At 38.5% G+C, this 27,950-nt stretch overlaps 1 protein-coding gene across 2 annotated transcripts in view; it reads left to right on the top strand.

Annotated features, from left to right (window-relative positions):
* Nucleotides 1-27,950, top strand: part of LOC136864958 (lachesin) — a 1,585,794-nt gene that overhangs the window by 108,243 nt on the left and 1,449,601 nt on the right. The gene's annotated exons all lie outside the window — the stretch shown is intronic.

The raw sequence follows: 27,950 nt of genomic DNA, 5'->3' as shown, positions 1-27,950 counted from the left end.
CAGAAGGGGATCGGTGTAGAGTTGTATAAAGAGTACACTGCGGCCAATAATTGGATTAGGCATCACCAGGGACTTTCTTGTAGCGAATGGCGAGAGGCAATCAAGATGACATCGAATGCTTCTGCAGTACGAACTATTCCGGGCAGAACTCAGGACGGAAACCTCTGTCGCAGATGCGACAGAGAGAAATAAACACTGGCTCACGTTCTGGGTTCTTGCTCCAACGGCGAAGTACTGAGAAACTCACGTCACCACAAGATAAGATCACTGATTGCAGAAGAACTCCGTAGCAAAAACTTCCGTGTATATGAAGAAGTCCACGGTTTGTCTACGACAGGGAGCATAAGACGAATTGACATAATTGCCTTTAAAGATAACGACAAGAAAGGCTTCATTATCGATCCAACCATCCGATTCGAGCACCATGTCGGCCAGTCTACTGAAGCTCATCTTGAAAAGCAGAACAAATACGCGCCCACCATTCCGTTCTACAAAAATTAATGCCAGCTGAGAGATTATCGGCCTAATGATTGGTGCTCGTGGCACAATACCTGCCTTGTTCATAGAATTCTGGAAGAAGTTCGACCTGCCTATGAACTGCATTGAAAGAATAGTTACCACCACCATACGTGGATCTGTACACATCCTGAAAACTCACCTGTTCGGACCTCCATAATTAAAAAAAACCGTATCATCGCTATATTTCTAGGAGATAAAAACATTCTCTATCCTGACATGCTTCGCTTTGTCCATTGTGGCAACCCGTAAGTCGATCTACTGCTCGAATAGATATCATATAGAAGGTAATACTTCATGATGTTAGTTTTCTTCACGAGATCTCTTTCAAGTACAATTCTATCACTATCTAGTAATTTTCTCGTTAGATTATGAATTTCATTAGTTAAAGGAGATATTGTAGTGTAATCTCGAAGCACGATCTCTATTTCATATTTAGTGAAATAATCTCTCAGATCACGAGCCCCTTTACTTGCACTTGAAGATGCCAACTGTTTTTCTAAATATTCTTTGGTGACTACATCGCGTTTATCAACGGGTTCCGCTACATTAGCCAATCAAAGGCTAACAATATTTATTGACGATCATCGATGTGCTTTCCATGTTTGCATGGGCTATTCCACTTAAAGATAAATCAGGTAAATGTGTTAGAGACGCGCTAGAGCACATATTTAAAACAGCGAATAGATCACCTCAAATATGCAGACGGACAAGGGTAAGGAATTTTACAACAAGGACGTACGAAGAAATTCAACATTAATCACTACTCTACGTATACAACCATCAAAGCGGCTGTTGTAGAGCGATTTAATAGAACACTGAAGGAAAAAATGTGGAAGCAGTTTTCTCTGCAGGTAAATTATAAGTGGGTCGATATGCTATCAAAATTAGTACACGAGTACAATCACACACTACACCACATGATTAAAAAGAAACCAGTCGATGTAAGTTAAAAGAACCAAGAAGTTGTGTGTGATCATTTGTATTCTGACACTACTGTACACACAAAACCAAAATGTAAAATAGGTGACTACGTACGTGTGCGCAAAATAAAAGGACTTTTTGAAAAAGGATGCAACGAATCCACCCTACTACTTACTTCAGGCGAAGAAATTAAAGGTACTTTCTACGAGCAAGAACTACAGAAAACAAATCTTCCTAAAAACTACTTGGTTGAAAAAGTGCTACGTAAGAAAGGAGATCAAATTTATGTCAAGTGGCTTGGGTTCGATAGTTCGCACAATACCTTGGTACCAAAAGACTGTGTTATAGTTTCATAATTTTTGAATATATAAATGAAAAGAGGAAGAGCTGGCTACGTTAAAATAAAGAGATCGAAGACCCGTGATTGGGATGCTAATTCTGAGTTCGGGGAATTATCAGAAAATTACATACGCGAGAATCAAGACAAAGTGAATTGGATGATAATTTCAGAAAATCAAAAAGTCTCAGAGTCTTTTATTCGAGAGTTTCAGGATAAAGTTGATTGGGTATATATTTCTGTAAATCAAAAACTTTCAGAAGATTTCATACGTGAGTTCCAAGATAAAGATGATTGGTCTGTTATTTCCGAGTACCAAACATTATCAGAAGATAAGTTGATTGGTGTGCTATTTCAGAAAGGCAAAAGCTATCGTACGAGTGTAGAAAAGAATTAAGTGACAAATACTTGAAGTTTTCCTGGATGTAGGGATGGATGAAGAAGAAGAAGATGTGTACTGTAAAAGGGACCCTTAGATATTTACAATTTTCGCTTACATAAATGAACAGACTAATTCTTGTTACAGCCATGATCACAGTTTTGGATGACTGTCCAATACTAACCAATCAAAATCAAACTCTAACTACCATAAATTATTTACATCAATTTGGTTATCTATCAGCTGTTGATGAAACAATTTCAGAAGTAAATGTAACGACTTATCAACAAGCTCTAAAATTATTCCAAGAGTACTACAGTCTCGAAGTGACTGGAACATTAGACCAAGCAACATTCGAATTAATCAGAAGTCCGAGATGTGGTGTTCCGGACGATGAAATCTATTACAGTACGAGAAAGTACAAGTGGAACAATAAAAATATAATATGGCATTATGCTTTAGCCAATCAACAAGTACTAGGAATAGCTCAAGCTGCTTTCGAAGCATGGCAGCAACATTGTGATCTACAGTTTGAAAATGATATAACGGAATCGAGATATTGTTATTTCTAACAAGGGAGGAAATCCACATTGATATCATAAAATTGGCGGCCAATATTCTTGTAGATTTGATGGTAAAGGAGGAATATTGACTCACGCAAATTACCCAAATAACTTTAATTCACCGATTGAAATTCAGATCGATCAAGACGAAAGTTGGTACTTGAACAAGGATCCCAATACACCACAAGCTCAAACTAATCTTTATGCTGTTTTGCTACACGAAATTGGACGTGCTCTGGGAATAGCACATTCAAATAATCCAGATGCCACCATGTACGCGTACACCAAGATGATATTCTCGCTATCCAAACTCTGTGATGAACCAGAAAACAATACACCGGACCCGAGTCACCAAAGACTGAGCCTAAACTGTGCGATTTGAATGTAAACACATTTTTAATCGTCAACCAACTGATGTACCTATTTCATGAAAAATGGTTCTGGATTTTCGACCTCGATAATTCGACAACGATAAAAAATACTCGTCCTCAGCGCATTGCGGATTGCGTCAAGATTTCAAAAACGTTACGTCTGTTTATCCAAGAGTTACATGTTGTCATGTGGCCATCCATACGGCTCTGAATTCGTCTTAGGGTGACATGTTTATGACGCATTTTTAACAGAATGTGATTAGTGTAATTCTAGGCCTAAGCGTCACTGAATAATTTCAACAAGTTTTCCCGGTTTACCTCCAGCATTTCGCTACATTTCTTTTGAGACAAGACAAGTTCGTTAGTGAAAGCAAGAAAATTTGATCTCGCGTTGTTTGGCGTATATTGTCCGAAGCAGTCTTCTTCCTTTACAGAAATTTTAAATAATTGAGAAATGTTGCAGCTCAGTTAGAAAACAGTGTCGCCTAATTTTTAGATATATAAATGGTGTTGTACACTATCTTGAAATAAATAAAAAAATTCAATGTAAACTATCATTTAAGTGAACAAGCAAAAGTGTTCTTCAGTAATGATACTGTATTTATGGCTTACACCTTTCATATCGAAAACTCTGACATAATTCAATTTTCAAAATTTGAAGATGCAGTAACTCAATGCGAAGAGAAACTACCGCACATTATTGATTTAGGTTTCAATACTGAACACGAATATACTAAATTTGAATTTTTTGAAACTTAGTTCATTTTTTCTACATAAATGGCATTGTTTAACGTCTTGGATGAATTAGGAAATTTCAACATCGACTATGAAATAGATGAACTTCCAAAAGTATTCAATGCTAAACAGATTAAACAAGTATACACAACATACACTATACACACCAATTACTACACTGATGGCGATTCTTCAATGTTCAAAGAGGCTATTGCCGAATACCACCACTATAGTAGGTGTAGTGATGTCTGTAGAAAAGGCAAGCGTGTTGTTAATTTTTATGTCGCTACTAAACTTGAATACACCATCATTGAGATTTTTGGGAATTTAAAATTTACACTTTATTCTACTTCCTAGAGCTGGTTTTGCCAAATTAACATAGGTCTTTTCTTGCTTATGTTGTATTAACAATTGAAAAGGTGTTGTTCAAAATATTTTTTAATAATTTATTGAATAATTTCAATAATTTATTCTGTGTTTAGATCATTTAAGATAATATTGTCTACAAATTTATTGTTAATTTTCGTAACGAGTCCTTGAGAAATTTCTAGGTACTTAATTTCCGGGACTGGAGTTATCAATCAATCAATCAATCAATCAATCAATCAATCAATCAATCAATCAATCAATCAATACTCATCTGCATTTAGGGCAGTCGCCCAGGTGGCAGATTCCCTATCTGTTGTTTTCCTAGCCTTTCCTTAAATGATTGCAAAGAAATTGGAAATTTATTGAACATCTCCCTTGGTAAGTTATTCCAATCCCTAACTCCCATTCCTATAAACGAATATTTGCCCAAATTTGTCCTCTTGAATTCCAACTTTATCTTCATATTGTGATCTTTCCTACTTTTATAGACACCATCCAAACTTCTTCGTCTACGGATGTCCTCCCACGCCATCTCTGAACTGACACCTCGGAACATACCACTTAGTCGAGCAGCTCGTCTCCTATCTCCCAAGTCTTCCCAGCCCAAACTTTGCAACATTTTTGTAACGCTACTCTTTTGTCAGAAATCGCCCACAACAAATCGAGCTGCTTCTCTTTGGATTTTTTCCAGTTCCTGAATCAAGTAATCCTGGTAAGGGTCCCATACACTGGAACCATACTCAAGTTGAGGTCTCACAAGAGACAAATATGCTCTCTCCTTTACATCCTTACTACAACCCCTAAATACTCTCATAACCATGTGCAGAGATCTGTACCCTATATTTACAATCATATTTATGTGATTACCCCAATGAATATCTTTCCTTATATTTATACCGAGGTATTTACAATGATCTCCAAAGGGAACTTTCACCCCATCAACGCAGTAATTAAAACTGAGAGGACTTTTCCTATTTGTGAACCTCACAACCTTACTTTTATCCCCGTTTATCAACATACCATTGCCTACTGTCCATCTCACAACATTATCGAGGTCGTTATGCATTTGCTCACAATCTTGTAACTTATTTATTACTCTGTACAGAATAACATCATCTGCGAAAAGCCTTATCTCTGATTCCACTTCTTTACACATATCATTGATATATATAAGAAAACATAAAGGTCCAATAATACTGCCATCAGGAATTCCCCTCTTAATTTTTACAGGGACAGGTAAAGCTTCACCTACTCTAATTCTCTGAGTTCTGTTTTCTTGAAACAGAGCCACCCATTCAGTCACTCTTTTGTCAAGTCCAATTGCACTCATTTTTGCCAGTATTCTCCCACGATCTACCCTATCAAATGCCTTAGATAAGTCAATCGCAATACAGTCCAATTGACCTCCTGAATCAAGGATATCTGCTTTATCTTGCTGGAATCCTACAAGTTGGTTTTTAGTGGAATAAACTTTCCTAAACCCAAACTGCCTTCTGTCAAGCCATTTATTAATTTTCCAAACATGTCTTATATAATCAGAAAGAATGCTTTCCCAAAGGTTACATACAATGCATGTCAAACTGACTGGCCTGTAATTTTCAGCTTGATGCCCATCACCCCTTCCTTTATATACAGGGGCTAATATAGCAACTCTCCATTCATTTGGTAAAGTTCCTTCATGCAAACAAAAATCAAACAAGTACTTCAGATATGGTACTATATCCCAACCCATTGTCTTTAGTATATCCCCGAAACCTTATCAATTCCAGCTGCTTTTCTAGTTTTCAACGTTTGTATCTTACTGTAAATGTCGTTGTTGTCATAGGTAAATTTTAATACTTCTTTAGCATTAGTCACCTCCTCTATCTGGACATTATCCTTGTAACCAACAATGTTTACATACTGCTGACTGAATACTTCTGCCTTTTGAAGATCCTCGTATACACACTCCCCTTGTTCATTAATGATTCCTGGAATGTCCTTCTTGGAACCTGTTTCTGCCTTAAAGTACCTATACATACTCTTCCATTTTTCACTAAAATTAGTGTGGCCACCAATTATGCTTGCCATCATGTTATCCTTAGCTGACTTCTTTGCTAGATTCAATTTCCTAGTAAGATCCTTCAATTTCTCCTTACTTCCACAGCCATTTATAACTCTGTTTCTTTCCAACCTGCACCTCCTTCTTAGTCTCATTACTTCCCTGTTATAATATAGTGAATCTTTACCATTCCTTACCACCGTTAAAGGTACAAACCTATTTTTACATTCCTCAACAATTGCTTTAAAGCCATCCCAGGGTCTGTTTACATTTTTATTTACCGTTTTCCACCGTTCATAGTTAATTTTTAAAATCTCCTTGATGCCTCTTTTATCAGCCATATGGTACTGCTTAACAGTTGAGCCCTTATTGAAGTGCTCATTTAATTAATCAGTCCTTTATTCGAATCTACAGAGAATATTTCATTTTATTAAGTGCTAATACCGGCAGGAAACATCTACATTCAGCAGCCCATGTTGCAATTTCTGCAGGGAGCTTGGAGCTCGGATTTGTTTGCTCACCAGCTAAGTTTGGAAGGCGGAATTTGGACATGACGCACACAAAGCCGAACATGGGAACAATAGAATTCCAACGGACATCATTTCGAATGCCCGGGCGAGAGGCTAGGGTCGCTTATAAGAAATGTTTGAAGTAAGCGTGCATCAGGTACGCGATGCGTCGAGCCAATGAAACGATAGAGCCACCGGCGATATGGCGAGGCATTGGTCTAGAAGAGATGTGGCCCCAATCGAGGATACGACGGCGTCTTCGAGGACGAGTTAATAGAAACCTTGACCGCGTCAGTTAGTTACCCTATTATTCGGTGAGATTCTGTGCAGGTAACATCGTAAGAAGAAGTTCTTATTTACGCGAGTGATCGTGTGGGGACTCGTAAGATTTTGTTGGAAGACGCTCAGTCTACATTTGATACACTCAAGTTTTCTAATACTGGGAGAATGGCATTTAACTTACGATTACCAAAGGGAGAGAACAGTTCCATTTAATTATTTCCAAGTGCATAGTAGCCTGCCTGTGTAAATCGTTTTCTGAGGGCATACACTTTACCATTTTCAGTTCAGCCGTGTAAAATATGGGAAATATTTGACCTAGTTACTGGTGTAGATAAGACAAGCGGTTCCGCGACCGAATTGGAACTGGTTTCAAGGTCGGTGGAATTTACCCCCCGGCTGTAGTATTCTAGTAACTGGCCGGTTCATCTTGACCTAGTTTCTACATCATGAACGAGGGGATGTTTTAGACGACATCCAGAAGCAGAAGCAGCAACGGACATACGGCATTACCTTTCTACCCCTCTATGGATTCAAAAGGACTGATCCAAATCTTTTCTAAAGGCAGCATTATCATCGAAATGGCGGGCTGGGATCGGCTGTCTCCCGAGGACGAGCGGCCATTAGTCAACATTGCAGATGAGTACAGTATTTTAATGTAATTATGTGAGTGTGAAAGTGTTTAATGTTGCAAAAGGAGATAGGTTAGTTTGATATTTAATTTCTGTAGATGTAGCTTTGTTTGGAAGGACTACGTCCCATTTAAAGTAAATGATAGGAAGCTTGTTAATGTAAATATAATTGTAACATAAATGTGGACCGTTTGCATGAGGTCGCAGCTTGCTTTCTTACATTTTATTCTGATTTCTTCAGCTGAGTGGTTAGCGTAATTTATTTACGAGTCAGTTTCTTATTTTAGCCTGACATAATTTTGAGTTGTTTGCTTTGATGTTTGAGACGCAGTGTACGTCTCGGGGCTTAATTGGAATTGTAAATAAGGATTCAAATTAAAGTCAGGGAGGACTAGATTAAAGTATTATTACTGGGAGCTCAAAGTGTACGGAAACATGCCGTCACGTGTTCTGGGATTTATTGCATGATATGTGAATGAGAGTGTGTAAGACGATGGAGTGTAGATCCACGAAGTTGTTAGCGTCATCTTCACGACTATTTTGTATATCTAGGTGGTAAGTTAATTATTGAATTACGAGTTCCACGAACGCAGTTTCGTATTTCTAGTTCCGAATATTAGAATAACATTTCTGTCAAATGTATCATTGTTATCATAATCATTATCATTATCAGTTTAATATCTTATTATTATTATTATTATTATTATTATTATTATTATTATTATTATTATTATTATTATCCTCCATATGAGTTTCTCGTGATGTTGGATTGAGATATTTCAGTAACTTTCCGATGTTCAGACATGACCGATTGTCAATGTGGCAATTTCTTAGTTTCAGTTCATCATATTCATTACAGAGTGGGGCCACTTTATTATTCATGTTTACTTTGTGTTCGAGTGATTTGTGACCAGCGCGGTCTTGTTTCTTTTCATGCGAGCGAATGTTAGACGATGTTCTTCATATTTCTTCAGTTTTACGCAACTTTAGGGCACGAGATATTATTTGTGTGATTTTGAGTAAGAGGACGCGTTCCTCATCTGAAGGGCCTGCATTTTCTTGATTGTGTGACTTGCCTCGGATTGACTGTTGAGCAGCGTGTGTAAAGGGTTGGACCCTGTGGTTTGGGTATTGCTGCTTTATTTTGGGAGACGTCGATCTTCACTTTGAGTCATTCCGCCGTGTGTTGGCGAGGGTGATGTCTACCGAGGAGAGTTTTATTTGAGCGGCCTATGCTTAGTGATGTTATTGTTTCTGTCCATGTCTCTACGGTCGTGGCGATGTTTGTTTCGGATTTTCTTTTATGGTATAACCGCGGAGGAATATTTGTGTCATGTCATATCTTCCAGGCTACAACGTTGAAATAGGTGTTGAAAGGTAAAGCCTACTCTGTCATTTTTAATAGTCTTTGTGTCTGTTAATTATTTTCAGGAACCTGTGTTGAATAGGAAGTGTTGCTTAACGTCTTATTATGTTTCCTTTCATTTTAGTTGAGGCTTTAAGTGGATGCGAGTTGTGTGAATGCCGCATGCTTTCCTTGGTGAACCCTGGAAAATATATCATGTTTTTTCTTTGAATGTATATATTGCCATTTACATATTTTGTTTGTGTGGCTCCTATCCGCATTTGTTTGTTATGCTCATGAGTTTGTTCATGGCTCGAGACGTATATACTGTGTGAGTAGGATGTTTTACCACTCAGCGTGTTATATATTGTACAGTTAGGTTAGTTCCCCCACCCCTTTTGCGCATTAGATCACGTCTTCTCCTCGTTTGAGCTTGTGCTTCTTACAATACGAAGTTGGCGTACCTGCGACTGGTCGATGAAATTTTCTATTGGTCCACATAAACCACGGGACCGGGAAGGCTCATATTTTTTTCTTCCAGTGCCAACCCCGCGTTCAACTCCCGCTAGTACATGGAGATACCCTGCCATCATTTCTCAGAAATCTCCACCCAGCTCTTTGCGCTGTTGCCACTACCTATTCTGCCCGAGGCTATGAAAACTTTCCGCAACTTGTCAACAACTCGTGCCTTTCTCTTTCCCCCTTCGTCACAATTTCTGAGAATTCTAATTCTGCCGTTCATTGTGTTTGTTAATCTCAGTGGAGACAATAGTCTGTGTATGTTTCACCATACCATCTCGGCCTGGCCTGCTCTTACTGTATGTACAGTAAGATAATCTTTATTCTGAAAATGAAATATATATTCCTCCAGAAATAATTACAATTGCATGACGCTTATCACACCCCCACCAGGGCGCAGTATGTTTGTTTGTATGTATGTATGTATGTATGTATGTATGTATGTATGTATGTATGTATGTATGTATGTATGTATGTATGTATGTCTATCACCCTTTCCTTTATACACAGGGGCTAATATAGCAACTCTCCATTCATTTGGTATAGCTCCCCCATCCAAACAATAATCAAATAATTATTTCACATGTAGTACTATATACCAACCCATAGAATTGATTCAACATAGTACTAATTTTATCTGAAGATGTTTTTTTTTACAAAGATACTTCATTTTCTTTCTTTACTAGATATTCTATTATAATAAATGATAACAATCAAAGGTTATTGGCATTTAATATTATATTATATTATTAATATTATGCTGTGGCGCAGGTCATGCTTCCCTCTCCGTCATCTCAGGCAAGTCTTCTCCGGACATCGGGCCAGGGTCTTCCTAGCTCATGTTGACGGGTATTCTTGCGCAAATGTAACAAAACATACATACAGAGTCTGTTTCATCATTTTAGGAACTTCACTGCCTTCTAACATAAATGTTTGTGAAAATGTGACGTTTCTTTAAGATTCAAGTCTGATTTTTCTTGTAGATCACCAATGTGTCTGCCTAAAATTCAATTGTCTGTTACGATTTCTATTTGATACGTTGATACTACTAATTGCTATGAATGTAATTTGCTGCTGTGACGTAATCCTTCTTGCAATCTCCTTATCAATATGCCACTTTAATTTATTTGCCTTTATTTTGCGTGTTTCGGCGTAGTATGCTATACCTTATATCTACTTTTCCCCAATATTGTGTTGCTTTTCTTCAAATCTCAATATGCTGCTCGTGTTACTCGATTATTTTACCACGATAGGTACCTTGCTTCTTTCAGTATTAACGAGAAGTAGTAGTAATAATGTTGTAACCGCCGCCTTCATATTTCTCGTTTCGGTTACGCTATATATATATCACTTTCCCGATATCGATGATTGTATTTATGTGCCGTATCTCTTTTTCTCTTTGTATATAAATGGCATAGCTTCCGGATTAAGACACTGTAAATACCACTTATACGCGGATGACCTACAGGTATATACACCGCAAACCCGAAAAGCTTCACTCAGAAACACGTCACCTGAATGAAGACTTGATGACCATAGATATATGGGCCAGAAATCACGGATTAAAATGAAACCCATCTAAATCCCAGGCAATAATTATTGGTTACCCTAAATTACTTTGCAAACTTAGTCGAACAGCGTTACCACAGTTGTCCATAAGTGGTACTCCCATACAGTATAGCCAAAATGTAAGAAATCTTGGTATAATATTTGACGAACATCTGTACTGGTCTGCCCAAACTGTATCTGTGTGTAGAAGAATATACAGAACGCTACACTGTCTCAGTAAATTCATATTCACTTTCCCTATTAAACTAAAGAAAATTCTTGTTGAAACACTTGCATTACCTCATTTTGATTATTGCGATATAGTTTACAACAACCTAGGAGTAGACTGGGGAAGGAAATTATAGTGTGCTCAGAATGTTTGTGTAAGATTTATCTGTGGACTTCGTTTCGCTGACCATGTCACACCGTCTTACACACGGGTCAGGTGGCTTCGCCTGCAAGAACGATGCACACTTCATACTCTTTGATTTTAGCATAATATTCTTAAAACCAGCCTATCTCCGTGATCGCATAAAGCTCCTCTCCACAGACCATAACAAAAATATCCGATCCTGCAGCACCATGTGTTTATCCCTTCCTGTACACGAAATCATTCACCGTTACCGCAGCCCGACAATGGAATCTCTTACCAGTGGACGTGAGAATATGTCCAGCAGCTCAGCTCTTAAACATGCCTGTGTCGAAATACTAGGTAAACATGCATGAATCATCAAGTTATGACCTGAAAACACCTCCTGCTACCGCCTCTTTATCATTATTTCCCTCTTCCTTTCACAGATCTTCCTTCTTTTCCTTCATCACTTTCTTCTTCTTAGTAATCCTTCTCTTCACCTCTCAATTGAAGGCGATATTTCGGTGTACTGTAGAAACGTATGTATTTTCCAAACTTTCTCTTAAGTAGTAGTTTTAGTACTCATTATTCATATATTTTTGATTTACTCTACGTACGATTTGTATTATATAGATGATATGATTTTTGTAAGTGTGATTACTTTCGTTAATACTATTACTGTTATTATTGTTCATATTATCATATTATTGTCATCAGTAGTTATTATTAAGTGGGAGTACATCCCTAACTTTGCCAGGATAAATAAAATATATTCTATTCTATTCTATTCTATTCTATTCTATTCTATTCTATTCTATTCTATTCTGTTCTGTTCTATTGTATTCTATTCTATTGTATTCGCCTCGTGGCAACTGCGTCCATTTTAGTTCCAATGTGTCAATTTATGACATACTTTATCATACGTATAATTGAGAGCAGGTACTGTATTGTGTCTTCAAAAATGATTTTCCTTAGGCAAGATAATTAGAATAACTTGCACATAAGGCAATTGATATATATTTATGTAAAAAAAGGAATTGATATCATTCTTTCATTGTGTGTAATATGTTATAAGTTTATTTTGACCCAGTCGTGTCTTCGTGCAAAGAACAGATTTGAACAGGTAGTTTGGACAGTGTACTAATTTTTCAATCGACCGGCTCGTCGTAGTCATGTGACCAGCCAGGAGTTTCTCAAGGCCGCTCCAATTGATAGCACGTGGCGAATGTTCTCGAAGTAGTGCTTACTCGCATTGTGAAAGTACGATGTCCAAATACGAGGCAATGTGAGGCCACACCTCCAAGTGTAAATGCGTGTTTTGCTTTTACTTCGACGTGACTTTCTATGCGAGGTTCACTGAGTGAAGCAGATTTTCTAGGACAAGTTACGTATTATTCTACGATAATTTCGTGTGTGTGATCACATTCTAAAACTTTTGTGTCAGTTTCAGCTCTCATCGAGGCAAGAAAGAAGAGGACCTGTACATACTCAATTATCTCCGCCATCTTCTGGAAGAGCGATCGACGTGAATTTGGAAATGGACTTTGCTGTCAACATGCAGTGTTAAAAATGTAGGCACCATCTGACGAGCGGAAGATAATGACTGGACGCAGATTACCATTAAAGAGATCACCATGTAAGCAGATTACCATTAAACAGATCACCATTAAACAGATCACCATGTAAGCAAATTACCATTAAACAGATCACCATGTAAGCAGATCACCATGTAAGCAGATTACCATTAAAAAGATCACCATGTAAGCAGATCACCATATAAGCAGATTACCATAAAACAGATCACCATGTAAGCAGATCACCATGTAAGCAGATCACCATGTAAGCAGATTACGATGTAAGCAGATCACCATGTAAGCAGATCACCATAGTAGTATAATAGGCGGATTAGGCCGCCACCACCACCACCACGGGCTCCCAGAGGCCTCCTCCACCACCACCACAGCCAGAGGCCTCCCAGAGGCCTCCTCCACCACCACCACAGCCAGAAGCCTCCCAGAGGTCTCCTCCACCACCCGCGGGAAATTTGAATTTGTAAACAAAGCCACGTGCTTTTTAACAGCTATCATCGATAACAACGCATTGCTAACCTCACTGCTGCCATCTTGACGGGCCTAAACCTCACTAGTACCAACTTAACCTAACTAGCGCGAGATTTGAATTGGTAAACAAATCCACGTGTTTTTGACAGGCACGTGCTTTTTGACAGACAACAACGCATCGCTAACCTCAGTACTGCCATCTTGACGGGCCTAAACCTCAGTAGTACCAACTTAACCTAACTAGCGCGAGATTTCAATTTGTAAACAAATCCACGGGTTTTTTGACAGCCACGTGCTTTTTGACAGATAACAACGCATCGCTAACCTCAGTACTGCCATCTTGACGGGCCTAAACCTCAGTAGTACCAACTTAACCTAACTAGCGTGAGATAAACAAATCCACATGTTTTTTGACAGCCACGTGCTTTTTTGACAGCTGTCATCCGCCATCTTTAATCCAGAGAGCACCGTGATGCCCTCTTTATCGTAGTAGATGTAAATTCTTCACCTGTCATCCGCAGTGCTGCCATCTTAACGGGCCTAAACCTTAGTGCTACCAACTTAACCTCACTAGCGCGAGATAAACAAATCCACGTGCTTTTCTAACAGCTGTCGTCCGCCATCTTCAATCTATAGAGCACTGTGCTACCCTCTTTAGCTACTTACCTTTGAAATGTGCTGGCGGATAATTTGAAAAATGCTTTTTGACAGCAGCCACCTTTGAGCACCGTGCTGCCCTCTTTAGCTAGATACCTGTGGTGGCAGACAATTCTACGTGACAGCAGCCATCTCTGAGCACAGTGCTGCCCTCTTTGTGGCGGCGGGAAATTCCACGTGCTCTTGTTTGGAAACAAATTCACGTGCTATTTTCTGACAGTTGTCATCCGTCATCTTGCATCACAAACCTCTGTGCTACACTCTTTAGCTAGATACCTTTGAAATGTGGTGGCGGCAAATTCTACATGCTCTTGTTTGGAAACAAACCTATGCATTTTTTGACAGCTATCATCCGCCATCTTTAATCCAGAGAGCACCGTGCTGCCCTCTTTAAATACTTACCTTTGAAATGTGGTGGCGGCAAATTCTACGTGCTCTTGTTTGGAAACAAACCCATGTGCTTTTCTGTCAGCTGTCATCCACCATCTTTAATCCAGAGAGAACAGTGCTGCACTCTTTAGTAGAAATGTGGTGGCGGCAAATTCCACGTGCTCTTGTTTGGAAACAAACTCATGTGCTTTTCTGACAGCTGTCATCCACCATCTTTAATCCAGAGAGAACAGTGCTGCACTCTTTAGTTGAAATGTGGTGGTGGTAAATTCCACGTGCTCCTGTTTGGAAACAAACCCATGTGCTTTTCTGACAGCTGTCATCCACCATCTTTAATCCAGAGAGAACAGTGCCGCACTCTTTAGTTGAAATGTGGTGGCGGCAAATTCCACGTGCTCTTGTTTGGAAACAAATTCTACGCGCTCTTCAGCTGTCATCCACCATCTTTAATCAAGAGAGCACCGTGCTGCCCTCTTTGTGGTGGCGGATAATTTGAAAAATTCTTTTCGACAAGCAGCCATCTTTAATCCAGAGAGAACAGTGCTGCCCTCTTTAGCTAATTACCTTTGAGGCGGTTAATTTGAAAAATTCTTTTCGACAAGCAGCCATCTTTAATCCAGAGAGAACAGCGCTGCACTCTTTAGCTACTTACCTTTGAGGCGGTTAATTTGAAAAATTCTATTTAACAAGCTGCCATCTTTAATGAAAAGAGCATCGTGGTGCTATCTTGCGGGTAAATTTTACGTCACAGCTGTCATCCACCACCTTGCATTGCTAACTTTAGTGCTGCCCTCTTTAGCTACTTACCTTTGAAAAAAAAAGTCTATTTGACAAGCTGTCACCCGCCATCTTGCATCGCAAACCTCAGTGCTGCACTCTTTAGTTGAAATGTGGTGGCGGATAATTAGAAAAAAATCTTTTTGACAAGCAGCCATCTTTAATCAACAGAGCACCGTGCTGCCTTCTTTAGCTACCGCCTTCTTACATCGCTTACCTCGCTGCTGCACACTTTAGTTGAAATGTGGTGGCGGTAAATTCGAACAAGTTTAATCACGCATCGAGAAAGCTAGAGTAAGCACGTGCTGCAGTGATGACGTCATCATGCATGTTTAGACTTGTGCGTTTTCTTAAGAGTAAGTCGGTGTAAAGGAATGTGGTGGCGGTAAATTCGAACAAATTTAATCACACATCGGGGGAGCAAGAGTAAGCACGTGCTGCAGTGATGACGTCATTATGCATGTTTAGACCTGATCGTTTTTCTTAAGGGTAAGTCGGTGAAAAGCAATGCAATAAGTACAACATTTTTGAATGCGATCAAATATTTATTTACAAATGTACTACAACAGTGTTCGATTTTGCTGCTGACAAGGTTGGTGTGCTTCTTAACAACGTATGCTTCTGAAATGCCGCCTGCAACATTCAAATTAAACAAAACATTTAGAAATATATTATACTAAGTATGTTATGCTTTACAGAGAAGATCATATACTTCTTACCTTGTTGTTATTCCTTTTCGGAATCATCATCATCATCATGAGGTACTAGAGAAAGTTCATTCATACACTGTGTACAGTGTTCAATCCTCGGATTTGGTCCATCCCAATCATCATCACCATTTTCTCCTCGATGCTTGTAATGTCGATCACAAGTTCTGCATAAAGCTACTTCGATCGACATCTTACTGTGTAGAGGAAGGATGTCCCAAAAATTATGTACGTAAGAGGCAGCGTACGTATATAAAAATCCTGGTGGTAAGTATTGAATAAGATGTTTCGGCATCGACGATCTACGTTTATAGAACATCTTAATAGCCTCACTCACTCGTGAAACATAAATAAGATGTTGCGTATGAGCATGCAAACAGCATGCACATTTACAGTTTTGTTCCATAGCGTACGATGTCGAAGCACACACTAATGAAAATGATAAAGATCTATTCTTATTTATAGTCTCGTAACAATATTCGTTAGCGGATGGTAAGTAACATCACTCATATTAATAATAAGACAATAGGCTGCTGTGTTAGCAGGAATGATTTCAGATGTTTCAAATTCTAAACGAATATCAACTGGAGATTCTTTTATAGATTCTTCATGATAAGAGCAGTCTATAACTACAATCGGTGCTTTATTTTTAAATTCTTGAGGTGTAAATAGCGGACGATCTTCTTTCTGATAATACGATGATTGAAATTTACAAAACATGTCATAGAGCATCCCAAACTTATTTTTCTCAAAGTTAATGTCGATGTTTTCGTAGGGATACGTAATTGCGTTGAGATATAGTCTAACGTGTCTTAATTTACAGTGATCAAACAGTGACCTATCTTTTTCGTGATTGAATTTACGATTAGTTTGAAATCCAAAAATAATGTACAAGGGCTTCTCAGTAAAACGTGATGTTTTAACAGCCCAGCTATGCTTGTTTGTAGGTGGTAACACAGGATATTCATGCAGCTCCCAACTTCTAAAACGTATAGGTAATGGTGTATCATTTTCTACAATCTTGAGCAATCGAAGTTTTTCACGATCAGATAAGGTTACATGTGGAATCCGCCACAGTATACGATGCAGTGTTATTTTCGATTCTACAGGTGTTTCTACTGCTTTAAGAGAATTGTAATCACTTCGATCACGGATTAGAATAAGCTCTTGTTTTGCGTTGATTATAATACGTGTAAAGTCTTCTGCGAATCCAAAAATATGTTTCAGTGATAACATACCCGTAAAAGTTCCATCCTCATTAATCATCCAGTTGTTAGTAGCTTTTGGACACCATCCAGCCATCCGCAAAAGATTACTTTCTTCATCACAGAAAGAAGGGTAGAGTTTCATTGCACTTGTAATACCAACATTCTTCGTTCGATCTATTTCAACATTATTTACTTCATATCGCGCTTCAGAAAAGAGAAAAGCTAGAGCATGGTTGTTTAGTTGTGAAGTGCTTGGTCCACTTTCATCAGACTTTTCTAGTCGTCCTTCAATATAGAGGTAGCTTTCGTGTGGTAAGGTGTAAACATCTTGTTGATTAATAATAAAATGAATTTCATCATTGTTATTTAATCCAAACGTAAAAGGTTCATAAGAATGAAGCTCACTTCGTACTACACCTTCACGACTTTCTACTGTATTCGTAATGTCTAGCATTTCTTCCATTCTGTTGTAGTAGTGTATATCCTAAATCTTGGAGTATCTGCTTATGGGTATCTGTTAACTCGATGAGTCTCTGCACACATGTAGTATGTCTTCGGAATGTACACCGTGTTTTATAGATGGTTTTCATACTGGTTTAAGATGTAGTTTCTAAGCTACGTACGCGTGCTGATTTAAATGAATAAGCTGATTATGTTTATTTACAAGTCTAAGAGTAATGTTGCTAATGTGTTTTACAGACACAGGATGATAAAGAAATACTGCTGGTTTCTCACAAATAGTATATCCACGTTCCTCTGTGCAGGACGTGTGAAGGTTGTAGATTACTATTCAAGTCTGTAATAATATTACAAGTAATGTTCACATTATAATCATCGAAGAGTTTTATAGGTTGATCAGACTCGTAACGTACGTTCGGTAGGAGCTCCCTCGATGAAAATCCAAGCAGTGGTCCAATCGAATCAGGTTGTGATTTGAAGTCAATCTTAAATGATGATTCAATAACACATTTATGTGTAATGTTGCTTATAGTGATAGAGAACTTGTAATTATGATTACTAAAACTATCTTCCCCAAACTGATCAATTAAAGTACTTTCAATATAGTCATGAATATCGTCTACTGTATAACTACCTGAAGGTAGTGTTAGCACATACTCATCGTAATAGAACTTGTTTACACCATCACGCACATTATAGATTTTATTGTAGCTTTCAAACGATACCAGTCCAAGACTATGCGGCTGATAACCAAGTTCGATTGGTGGATTAAAATAGACGGTTGTTTCAGGTCCTTCTCCACGTACAGCAAACGTTCTTTCACTGTTCGTCATCACGTAGACACTAATGCACTTTCTCTACTGTCTGGGTTTGATATAAGAACATAAGACATAATCGTCCGCACATGCGTGTATTAAAGTTTTGCACACGTTTTTTATTGCAAACAATGTCTGCACTGCTTCCGTAATAACGTACGAGCTGAAAAGGAGGAGGTAAGTCTCCATAGCTATCAAAATACCATACTTTAGATTTACGTTTCACATAAGCAACGTAATGAGTTCCAGGTCCACGACTGTCGTCTAAGTTAATTACGGCACTTTCACGTTAACGTGGGCGCGCTGGTAGTTGATCGCGCATATACACTCCTCGAAAATAATGAATTCCTATTTGTTTAGCAAACGTATAACTTCATCATGCGTTAGAGCTCGATGTGGTGCATTCAGTAGACGTTTTTTTTGGAGAAATGTAGATACCAAGCCCTTTCTTGTATGGCGCTAGCTTCATGTTCACACCTTTGCCTCGTAACGCAATTGCCTCCATCGTCTTGTTATGACGTTCACTCACTTTCAACTGTTGTTTCGCTTCTTCTACAGCTTTGACAGTTCTCGCTACAGCACTAGCACCACCTAGCATTGACCCTAAAGCTGCTAAGCCAGCAAACAGCGCAGGAAGAAATCCTCCTCGTTTTGGTACAGGAATAATTCGTGCACGTTTACTAAATATTACTCCGCACTTTGGACAGATCCTCGCTCTTGCTGCGCGGAATGTCTTAGTAACAGCTACACGAGGATTGTATTCCCCTCGAATAGCTTTTTGCGCAGCCTTATTAACATCTTTCCATCCAACAGTTTTTACTTTCTTCTTCTTCTTCATGTCGTTTGGATATCTTTGTTTCACCATGCTGGACACGACTTTACTAGTCAAGAGCAAATCATAAACTAACCGTTACCTCTTGTTTCGTTTAATATATATTACTATTACGTACTTTATGATTCAGTTATCATGAAGATTATAAAGCAGCAAGACACGCTACCTGTTACCGACATTGTACCACATCTCTTACCTAGTTCTAGTACAACTACAGGAAAACGTCATGGAACGTTGTTTCCTTTTACTGTTCGATGTATGATATCAGGCCCGTCGGGATGCGGGAAAACAAATCTTTTACTCACACTTATTACTTCTGTAAATGGTGTACGCTTCGAGAATATTTACGTTTTCGCAAAGTCACTCTATCAGCCGCTATATACTATTCTACAAACTGTGTTGCACAATCTAGATAAAGATGGAATAATATATTTTAAATTTAATTCGCATGAGCAAGTACCATCACCAGACGATGTGCTTCCTAATTCTCTTATGATCTTTGATGATGTCGCAACAGAACAGCAAAACGGTATTCGTGCATTCTTTAGTATGGGGCGGCATAAATATGTTGATTGCATCTATTTGTGCCAAACCTATTCTCGTGTGCCTAAGCAGTTGATACGCGACAACGCAAATGTTATTGTGCTTTTTCGGCAAGATGAGCGCAACATGCGACATGTGTATAACGATCATGTTAACACTGATATGACATTCGATGACTTTAAACGTATGTGTGCTAAATGTTGGTCATTACACCGTTACAGCTTTTTAGTTATTGATAAAGAAAGTGATGTACAGCATGGACGATATCGCATGGGTTTCGATCATTTTATATGCATTAACACAGAATTACAGTAACTACTTGATTAAAAACCACCATCATGTTAACATCTAGCAAGGAGATCACAAAACATATCATCCAAGCTCGAAACAATATTCGACGGAAATTTAAGGAGCTTAAACGTATTCAAGCAGACACGGATTTATTTTTAAAAACACAACTAAGTACACCACTAGAAGAAACTTTTAATTCTACTTCATTACCGCAGTCTACTTCAAGTTTTGCTTCCATGCAAATATCATATCATAAAGAGAAGCATGAAGAAGAAAAGCATGAACAAGATAAGGAAGAGGAGAAGCAGGATATATATCAAGAAGAGGAAGATAAGGAAGAAGAAAAAGAACTTAATGATACATCACCATCTAAGCGTGTTGAATTTTTAACTACAGATGTTATTGCTGAAACACCTACTACATCGACGCAAAATCTACCATCTTTGTCTGAGGTTATGATTACACCAGAGTATCGCAATCAGTTTAGAACTTTTATTCAAGATACCTGTGGATCTCTCTTTGCACCTTATATAGAAAAACGTTTTACAGGACAAACTGACACTACCTACGGTATTCGCTATGAAGATGACTGTTTCCGGATAGGAAATTCAAATGTTAAGGTTAATAACAACAAACTCATTGTAAAAGGTGTTACCTATAAACCTACGAAAGGACGCTTAGAACTCCTTTCTCACGAATACTTCACAAGGATATAATTTTCAAGGTGATCTTAAAATATATAAAGCAATACTTTTTGCTACTGACGCAACACGACGTAATTACAAGAGAACAGAAGCTGTAAATGCAAATAAGAGTTACAAGTATCGTGAGTTTATTTCTAAGCTGCTTCCGACTGCACGTAGTCTTGATGTTATCTACAAGCCTTTGTTGCCGTATGTGGATGTAAGATACTGGAATGACCAAAACTTACTCGTTGAACGATTACAACTTTTAACATCATCGCAGGATGCTGGTCACACAGATCACGGATCAGAAATTCTAGAAATAGAACTACGTTATGCCGGTATTATTTTGTAAAGGCTCGTCAAGAGAAGATCTCACCTGTAAAGGTAAACATCGCACATGAGTTACATAAACCAGCACGTCGCACCTACTGTCGCAGACGCGTTATTACACGAGGAAAAGATGATCTCTGGCAGCAGACTTAGTATAAATGTTTCCATATGCGTCTAGTCATAAGGGGTATAAGTATCTACTTACTGTTATCGATGTGTACTCGAAGTTTGCTTTTGCACAACCCATGCGTTCTAAAACAGCAGCTCAATTTAAAGAAGCATTTAAACACATTGTTGAAGAATCGAAATGCTGCCCAAGGATTCTTCAAACTGATTAAGGTAAAGAGTTTTACAACAAGAATTTTCCTTCTTACCTCAAGTTACTTGCCATCCAACAGCAATCTCATGGCAAGTGTTGTAGAACGCTTTAATCATACACTCAAAGCAATGATGTGGCGAGAATTTACAGCACAAGGTTCATATCGTTGGATTGATCTGCTACCTAGACTTTTATCTACCTACAACGATACACCTCATCGCACTATCGGAACAAAGCCACGTCTTGTTACAAAGAATACACCTCGTATAAATGCTATTCATCTTGTAATTAAAACAGCTGATCCACGTCGCCATCGCTTTAAAGAAGGTGATTTTGTTCGCATCAGCAAACACAAGTCTATCTTTGCAAAAGGATACACACCTAACTGGAGCACTGAAATTTTTCAAATCAGAAGTGTTAAGCTTACTAATCCAGTTACGTATTTACTTCGCGATCTCAGAGGACAGCCTATTGAAGGAGGATTCTACATCGAAGAACTGCAGAAAACAAAATATCCTGATCACTATTTAGTTGAACGTGTTATTCGACATCGTGGCAATAAACTGTATGTTAAATGGCTTGGTTTTAATAACAGCTTTAATTCATGGATTAATAAAGAGGATATACTTTAAATCTTATGTGTGTTTTCTTTTAATCCTCTACGTTTCCTTTCTTCTAAGTCACTAGGACATGCTGTAGGATTAAACAACACCTGTAATATGTTTTGACAATTCATATTTATTTTAGACTATATACACATTTTTATCCATTGTTTATTTTACGGTCTTTGTTACTCAGTGTTCGTTTTATTGCACCAACAACGACAAGTGCTGCTATCTTCTAAAGCACTAGGTAATAACACACACACACGGCATAACTTTACGAAGCAGATTTTAACAGCTACACGACATACTCTATGCAGGCAGCATGTAACTACGTGTCAGGCGAACGTGTTCTAGGGCCGCAGGGGAGATGAAGCACGAAGAAAAGAAGATCAATCACTCTATTGATGAGTCCACGCCCAATATGCTTTCTCATCTTTTTCCCAGCCCGTTTCTTCACCTTTTCCTTGTTTACTCTCTCCACAGCCATGATAAGTGTTTATAAGCGAAGACAACTCGTTAGTTTTAGGTCCGTGATACAGTTTAATTAGTTGACATGTACGACACTGTCTCACAGAAGGTCTTCTACCTAAACTCACGTGTTCATGATGTAAACTACACGTTTGAAGCTCTGACAAAACAGGATCTTGAGTCCACTCACGAGGCACCTTATCCCAAATCTTCTTAACAGCATTCGCAGCTACATTAACCAAAAATGCCTTTGGTAATGCATGCACTGCAACACAACCAATCAAAGAGCATGCATACATGTTGTAAAGACTGTTTACTTGTTTCTCTATTATGCTCTTTCGGAAGAGTTTTAAATGATGGGCACCCCAATTCATGCATGTCGATAACTTCACATGATGATGGTACAAAATCACGCAACCATTCTTTCTTTTCACAACCCTTTAAAAGAACAAGATCAGCTCTTGACAAATGTGAATTCATCATTAAAGGTAGAAAACGATACGGTATTCCTTTTTCTTCCCACTTCAAACCTAAATTGTTTTCAATCCACTGAGTCTGCTTTTTATCTTCATCTGTTTGCAAACAGTAAGGGAACGGTGGACTAAATACTAAACTAACAAGTTTTGGTGCCCACAACACACTGCAATCTAACACAGCCACCTCTTTAAACACAAATTTGTTTCCGTTTACTTTAAAGCCTTGCACATCAACTATTAATGTTTTCGTCATGTTTGCACTCCACTCTCAATCACTGTTTCTCGAAGACTAAAGGTTTTAGTCAACGAACGGGTTTAAACATGCATAATAACGTCATCACTGCAGCACATGCAAACTCTTGTTTTTATGATGCATACTTATTGCATTGCTTTTCACCGACTTACTCTTAAGAAAACGGACAAGTCTAAACATGCATGATGACGTCATCACTGCAGCACGTGCTTTCTCTAGCTTTCCCGATGCGTGATTAAACTTGTTCGGATTTACCGCCACCACATTTCAACTAAAGAGTGCAGCAGCGAGGTAAGCGATGTAAGAAGGCGGTAGCTAAAGAAGGCAGCACGTTGCTCTGTTGATTAAAGATGGCTGCTTGTCAAAAAGATTTTTTCTAATTATCCGCCACCACATTTCAACTAGAGAGTGCAGCACTGAGGTTTGCGATGCAAGATGGCGGGTGACAGCTTGTCAAATAGATTTTTTTCCAAAGGTAAGTAGCTAACGAGGGCAGCACTAAGGTTAGCAATGCAAGATGGTGGATGAGAGCTGTGACGTAAAATTTACCCGCAAGATAGCACCACGATGCTCTTTTCATTAAAGATGGCAGCTTGTTAAATAGAATTTTTCAAATTAACCGCCTCAAAGGTAAGTAGCTAAAGAGGGCAGCACTGTTCTCTCTGGATTAGAGATGGCTGCTTGTCGAAAAGAATTTTTCAAATTAACCGCCTCAAATGTAAGTAGCTAAAGAGGGCAGCACTGTTCTCTCTGGATTAAAGATGGCTGCTTGTCGAAAAGAATTTTTCAAATTATCCGCCACCACAAAGAGGGCAGCACTGTTCTCTCTTGATTAAAGATGGTGGATGACAGCTGAAGAGCGCGTAGAATTTGTTTCCAAACAAGAGCACGTGGAATTTGCCGCCACCACATTTCAACTTAAGAGTGCGGCACTGTTCTCTCTGGATTAAAGATGGTGGATGACAGCTGTCAGAAAAGCACATGGGTTTGTTTCCAAACAAGAGCACGTGGAATTTGCCACCACCACATTTCAACTAAAGAGTGCAGCACTGTTCTCTCTGGATTAAAGATGGTGGATGACAGCTGTCAGAAAAGCACATGAGTTTGTTTCCAAACAAGAGCACGTGGAATTTGCCGCCACCACATTTCTACTAAAGAGTGCAGCACTGTTCTCTCTGGATTAAAGATGGTGGATGACAGCTGACAGAAAAGCACATGGGTTTGTTTCCAAACAAGAGCACGTAGAATTTGCCGCCACCACATTTCAAAGATAAGTAGCTAAAGAGGGCAGCACGGTGCTCTCTGGATTAAAGATGGCGGATGATAGCTGTCAAAAAAGCGCATAGGTTTGTTTCCAAACAAGAGCATGTAGAATTTGCCGCCACCACATTTCAAAGGTATCTAGTTAAAGAGTGTAGCACTGAGGTTTGTGATGCAAGATGGCGGATGACAGCTGTCAGAAAATAGCACGTGAATTTGTTTCCAAACAAGAGCACGTGGAATTTCCCGCCGCCACAAGGAGGGCAGCACTGTGCTCAGAGATGGCTGCTGTCACGTAGAATTGTCTGCCACCACAGGTATCTGGCTAAAGAGGGCAGCACGGTGCTCAAAGGTGGCTGCTGTCAAAAAGCATTTTTCAAATTATCCGCCAGCACATTTCAAAGGTAAGTAGCTAAAGAGGGTAGCACGGTGCTCTATAGATTGAAGATGGCGGATGACAGTTGTCAGAAAAGCACGTGGATTTGTTTATCTCGCGCTAGTGAGGTTAAGTTGGTAGCACTAAGGTTTAGGCCCGTTAAGATGGCAGCACTGCGGATGACAGGTGACGAATTTACATCTACTACGATAAAGAGGGCAGCATGGTGCTCTCTGGATTAAAGATGGCGGATGACAGCTGTCAAAAAAGCACGTGGCTGTCAAAAAACACGTGGATTTGTTTATCTCACGCTAGTTAGGTTAAGTTGGTACTACTGAGGTTTAGGCCCGTCAAGATGGCAGTACTGAGGTTAGCGATGCGTTGTTGTCTGTCAAAAAGCACGTGGCTGTCAAAAAACACGTGGATTTGTTTACAAATTGAAATCTCGCGCTAGTTAGGTTAAGTTGGTACTACTGAGGTTTAGGCCCGTCAAGATGGCAGTACTGAGGTTAGCGAGGCGTTGTTGTCTGTCAAAAAGCACGTGCCTGTCAAAAACACGTGGATTTGTTTACCAATTCAAATCTCGCGCTAGTTAGGTTAAGTTGGTACTAGTGAGGTTTAGGCCCGTCAAGATGGCAGCAGTGAGGTTAGCGATGCGTTGTTATCGATGATAGCTGTCAAAAAGCATGTGGCTTTGTTTACAAATTCAAATTTCCCGCGGGTGGTGGAGGAGACCTCTGGGAGGCCTCTGGCTCTGGTGGTGGTGGAGAAGGCCTCTGGGAGGACACTCTGGCTCTGGTGGTGGTGGAGGAGGCCTCTGAGAGGCCTCTGGCTGTGGTGGTGGTGGAGGAGGCTTCTGGGAGCCCTTGGTGGTGGTGGCGGCCGAATCCGCCTATTATACTACTCACCATGTAAGCAGATCACCATGTAAGCAGATTACCATTAAACAGATCACCATGTAAGCAGATCACCATGTAAGCAGATCACCATTAAACAGATCACCATGTAAGCAGATCACCATTAAACAGATCACCATGTAAGCAGATCACCATTAAACAGATCACCATGTAAGCAGATTACCATTAAACAGATCACCATGTAAGCAGATCACCATGTAAGCAGATTCCTTCATCGGCGGCGAGTTCCAATTTCATCAGAAAATTAAGTAAATTTTTATAATAATTTCTATGTTCAACTTTGTAGAAGTAGTACGATCGTATTCATTGATGGTAGTGTTTCTGTTAGATTAGAGCCTTTTGGCATTATTTCCATTCGTCTTTCTTAAGGCGTAATGGTAGTGTTGTTACATTGTGTGTGAAAGATTTGTTCGATTCTATTAGCGTGGTTAGTCAGTGAATGTCTTATAATATTTTTCTAAATGTCCCTCCGAATGCTTAGAATGATATTTAAAAATCCTAGACCTCTCCGGTAAAATATAATTTTATGTGAGATTAATTTTAAATGTATGAACTCGTGTGGGACAAAATTACGTCGTATCTGATATGTTAAATTTCAGAGTATAATCCACCTTACGCATTTCAATGGATTTATGCAAGGTAGTGTCATCAGTTTCAGTGACGAATTCAGATTTTTGGCTGAATTAATATTCAGCACTAATAATAATAATAATAATAATAATAATAATAATAATAATAATAATAATAAAGTTGAAGGTCATGAGGGTATTGTTATATGCTATTATTGTGTTATGTTTGATATGTGCTCTATTAGTGGATTATGAGTTAGTAATTGTGTAATTTCATTTGGTGAAGCATGTGTCTAGAGAACCATGCCTTCTGTGAATTTGGAGCCCGTGTTAAATAATGCGGATGAGATTTAGGAGTAATAATAGTTCATCGCGACTCATGAGCCACATATCCGATGACATTAACGTCTAACCAATATTTATGTGCGTGGTATTTGTCGTCCAATTCTTCTGAATATTGATTTTCTAGATGATCAACGTTGTGATAACTCTGCTATTTTCTTTCCAAGTGATTGCCCAGATTCAATCACATTTCTATGAGTGTCGAGTGCAACGATTTATCAGATACCGTCATCTGAATATTCCATGGATAGGAAATAAATATAAAAACTTAAATTTAAAATCCAGAATCCGATTTGTAAATATGTAAATAATAATCGTGTATCATTTGTATGAGTGTGGAATGAGTGCAATAGTTTGTGACATTTTTCTGTCATTTATTGACATGTGGTTCTGACCTGGCCACGTGTTCATAATTTTGGCCCCAGGTTATTTTAGCCTTGATTGTGGTGACTTATTTTGATAGGACACCTTTAATAAATTTTATTTTAATTTTACGTAAAGTTTACATTAACGTACCAGTTGAGAATGAACAGGTGCGTATTATTTCAAAATCGTATGAGCAAAGTACAAAAATTGTAAATCTTGTAAAATTCATTTTTAATGCGACGAGTAACGTAAATTAGTTAATGTTATACATTATTCAAAGCAGTTTTGAATAGACATGATTAAGTGAAATTACGTTAATGGAAATATTTTCAAGAGTGTACTTCAGTGGAATTCACACCAGAAAGACGAAATAATACGCATGGAAATTATAAATAAAGAAGAAATATTTCTAATGATATTTGCAAAGCTTAATGACGCCATTAGCAATTAATTTTCTTCATTAATTAAAAATGTATGAATTTGTTTTTTGTGTAAAGGTAAATACTATCGCGATAGCCTAGGATAGTTTAAGATAATATTGGATAGCTTATTGTTATTTAATTTTTTTATTTGCTGATAATCCAATCGATGTTAGGAGGAGGTTCTCCCACAATGATTTTTATTTTTTAAAAGCCAGATATGGGCTAATTGTTATTTTATTTACATTGCAGTAAAATTCAGGCTTCGTTGTGGTTGGAGAAGGAAGTTGTAGTGTATCAGACAACCTTTGGAGAAGAAATCGCAACCAACACCAGCAAGATTAAATTGTTAAATTTTGTTATTTGTGTTATATGAAATGCTAGTTGTAATAAACGTCAAACCTAT

This window comes from Anabrus simplex, chromosome 2 (assembly GCF_040414725.1).
Source record: "Anabrus simplex isolate iqAnaSimp1 chromosome 2, ASM4041472v1, whole genome shotgun sequence".
In the NCBI taxonomy this organism is placed as follows: domain Eukaryota; kingdom Metazoa; phylum Arthropoda; class Insecta; order Orthoptera; family Tettigoniidae; genus Anabrus; species Anabrus simplex.
The sequence above is the reverse complement of the archived record's forward strand: the minus strand, read 5'-3'. Positions and strand labels throughout refer to the sequence as shown.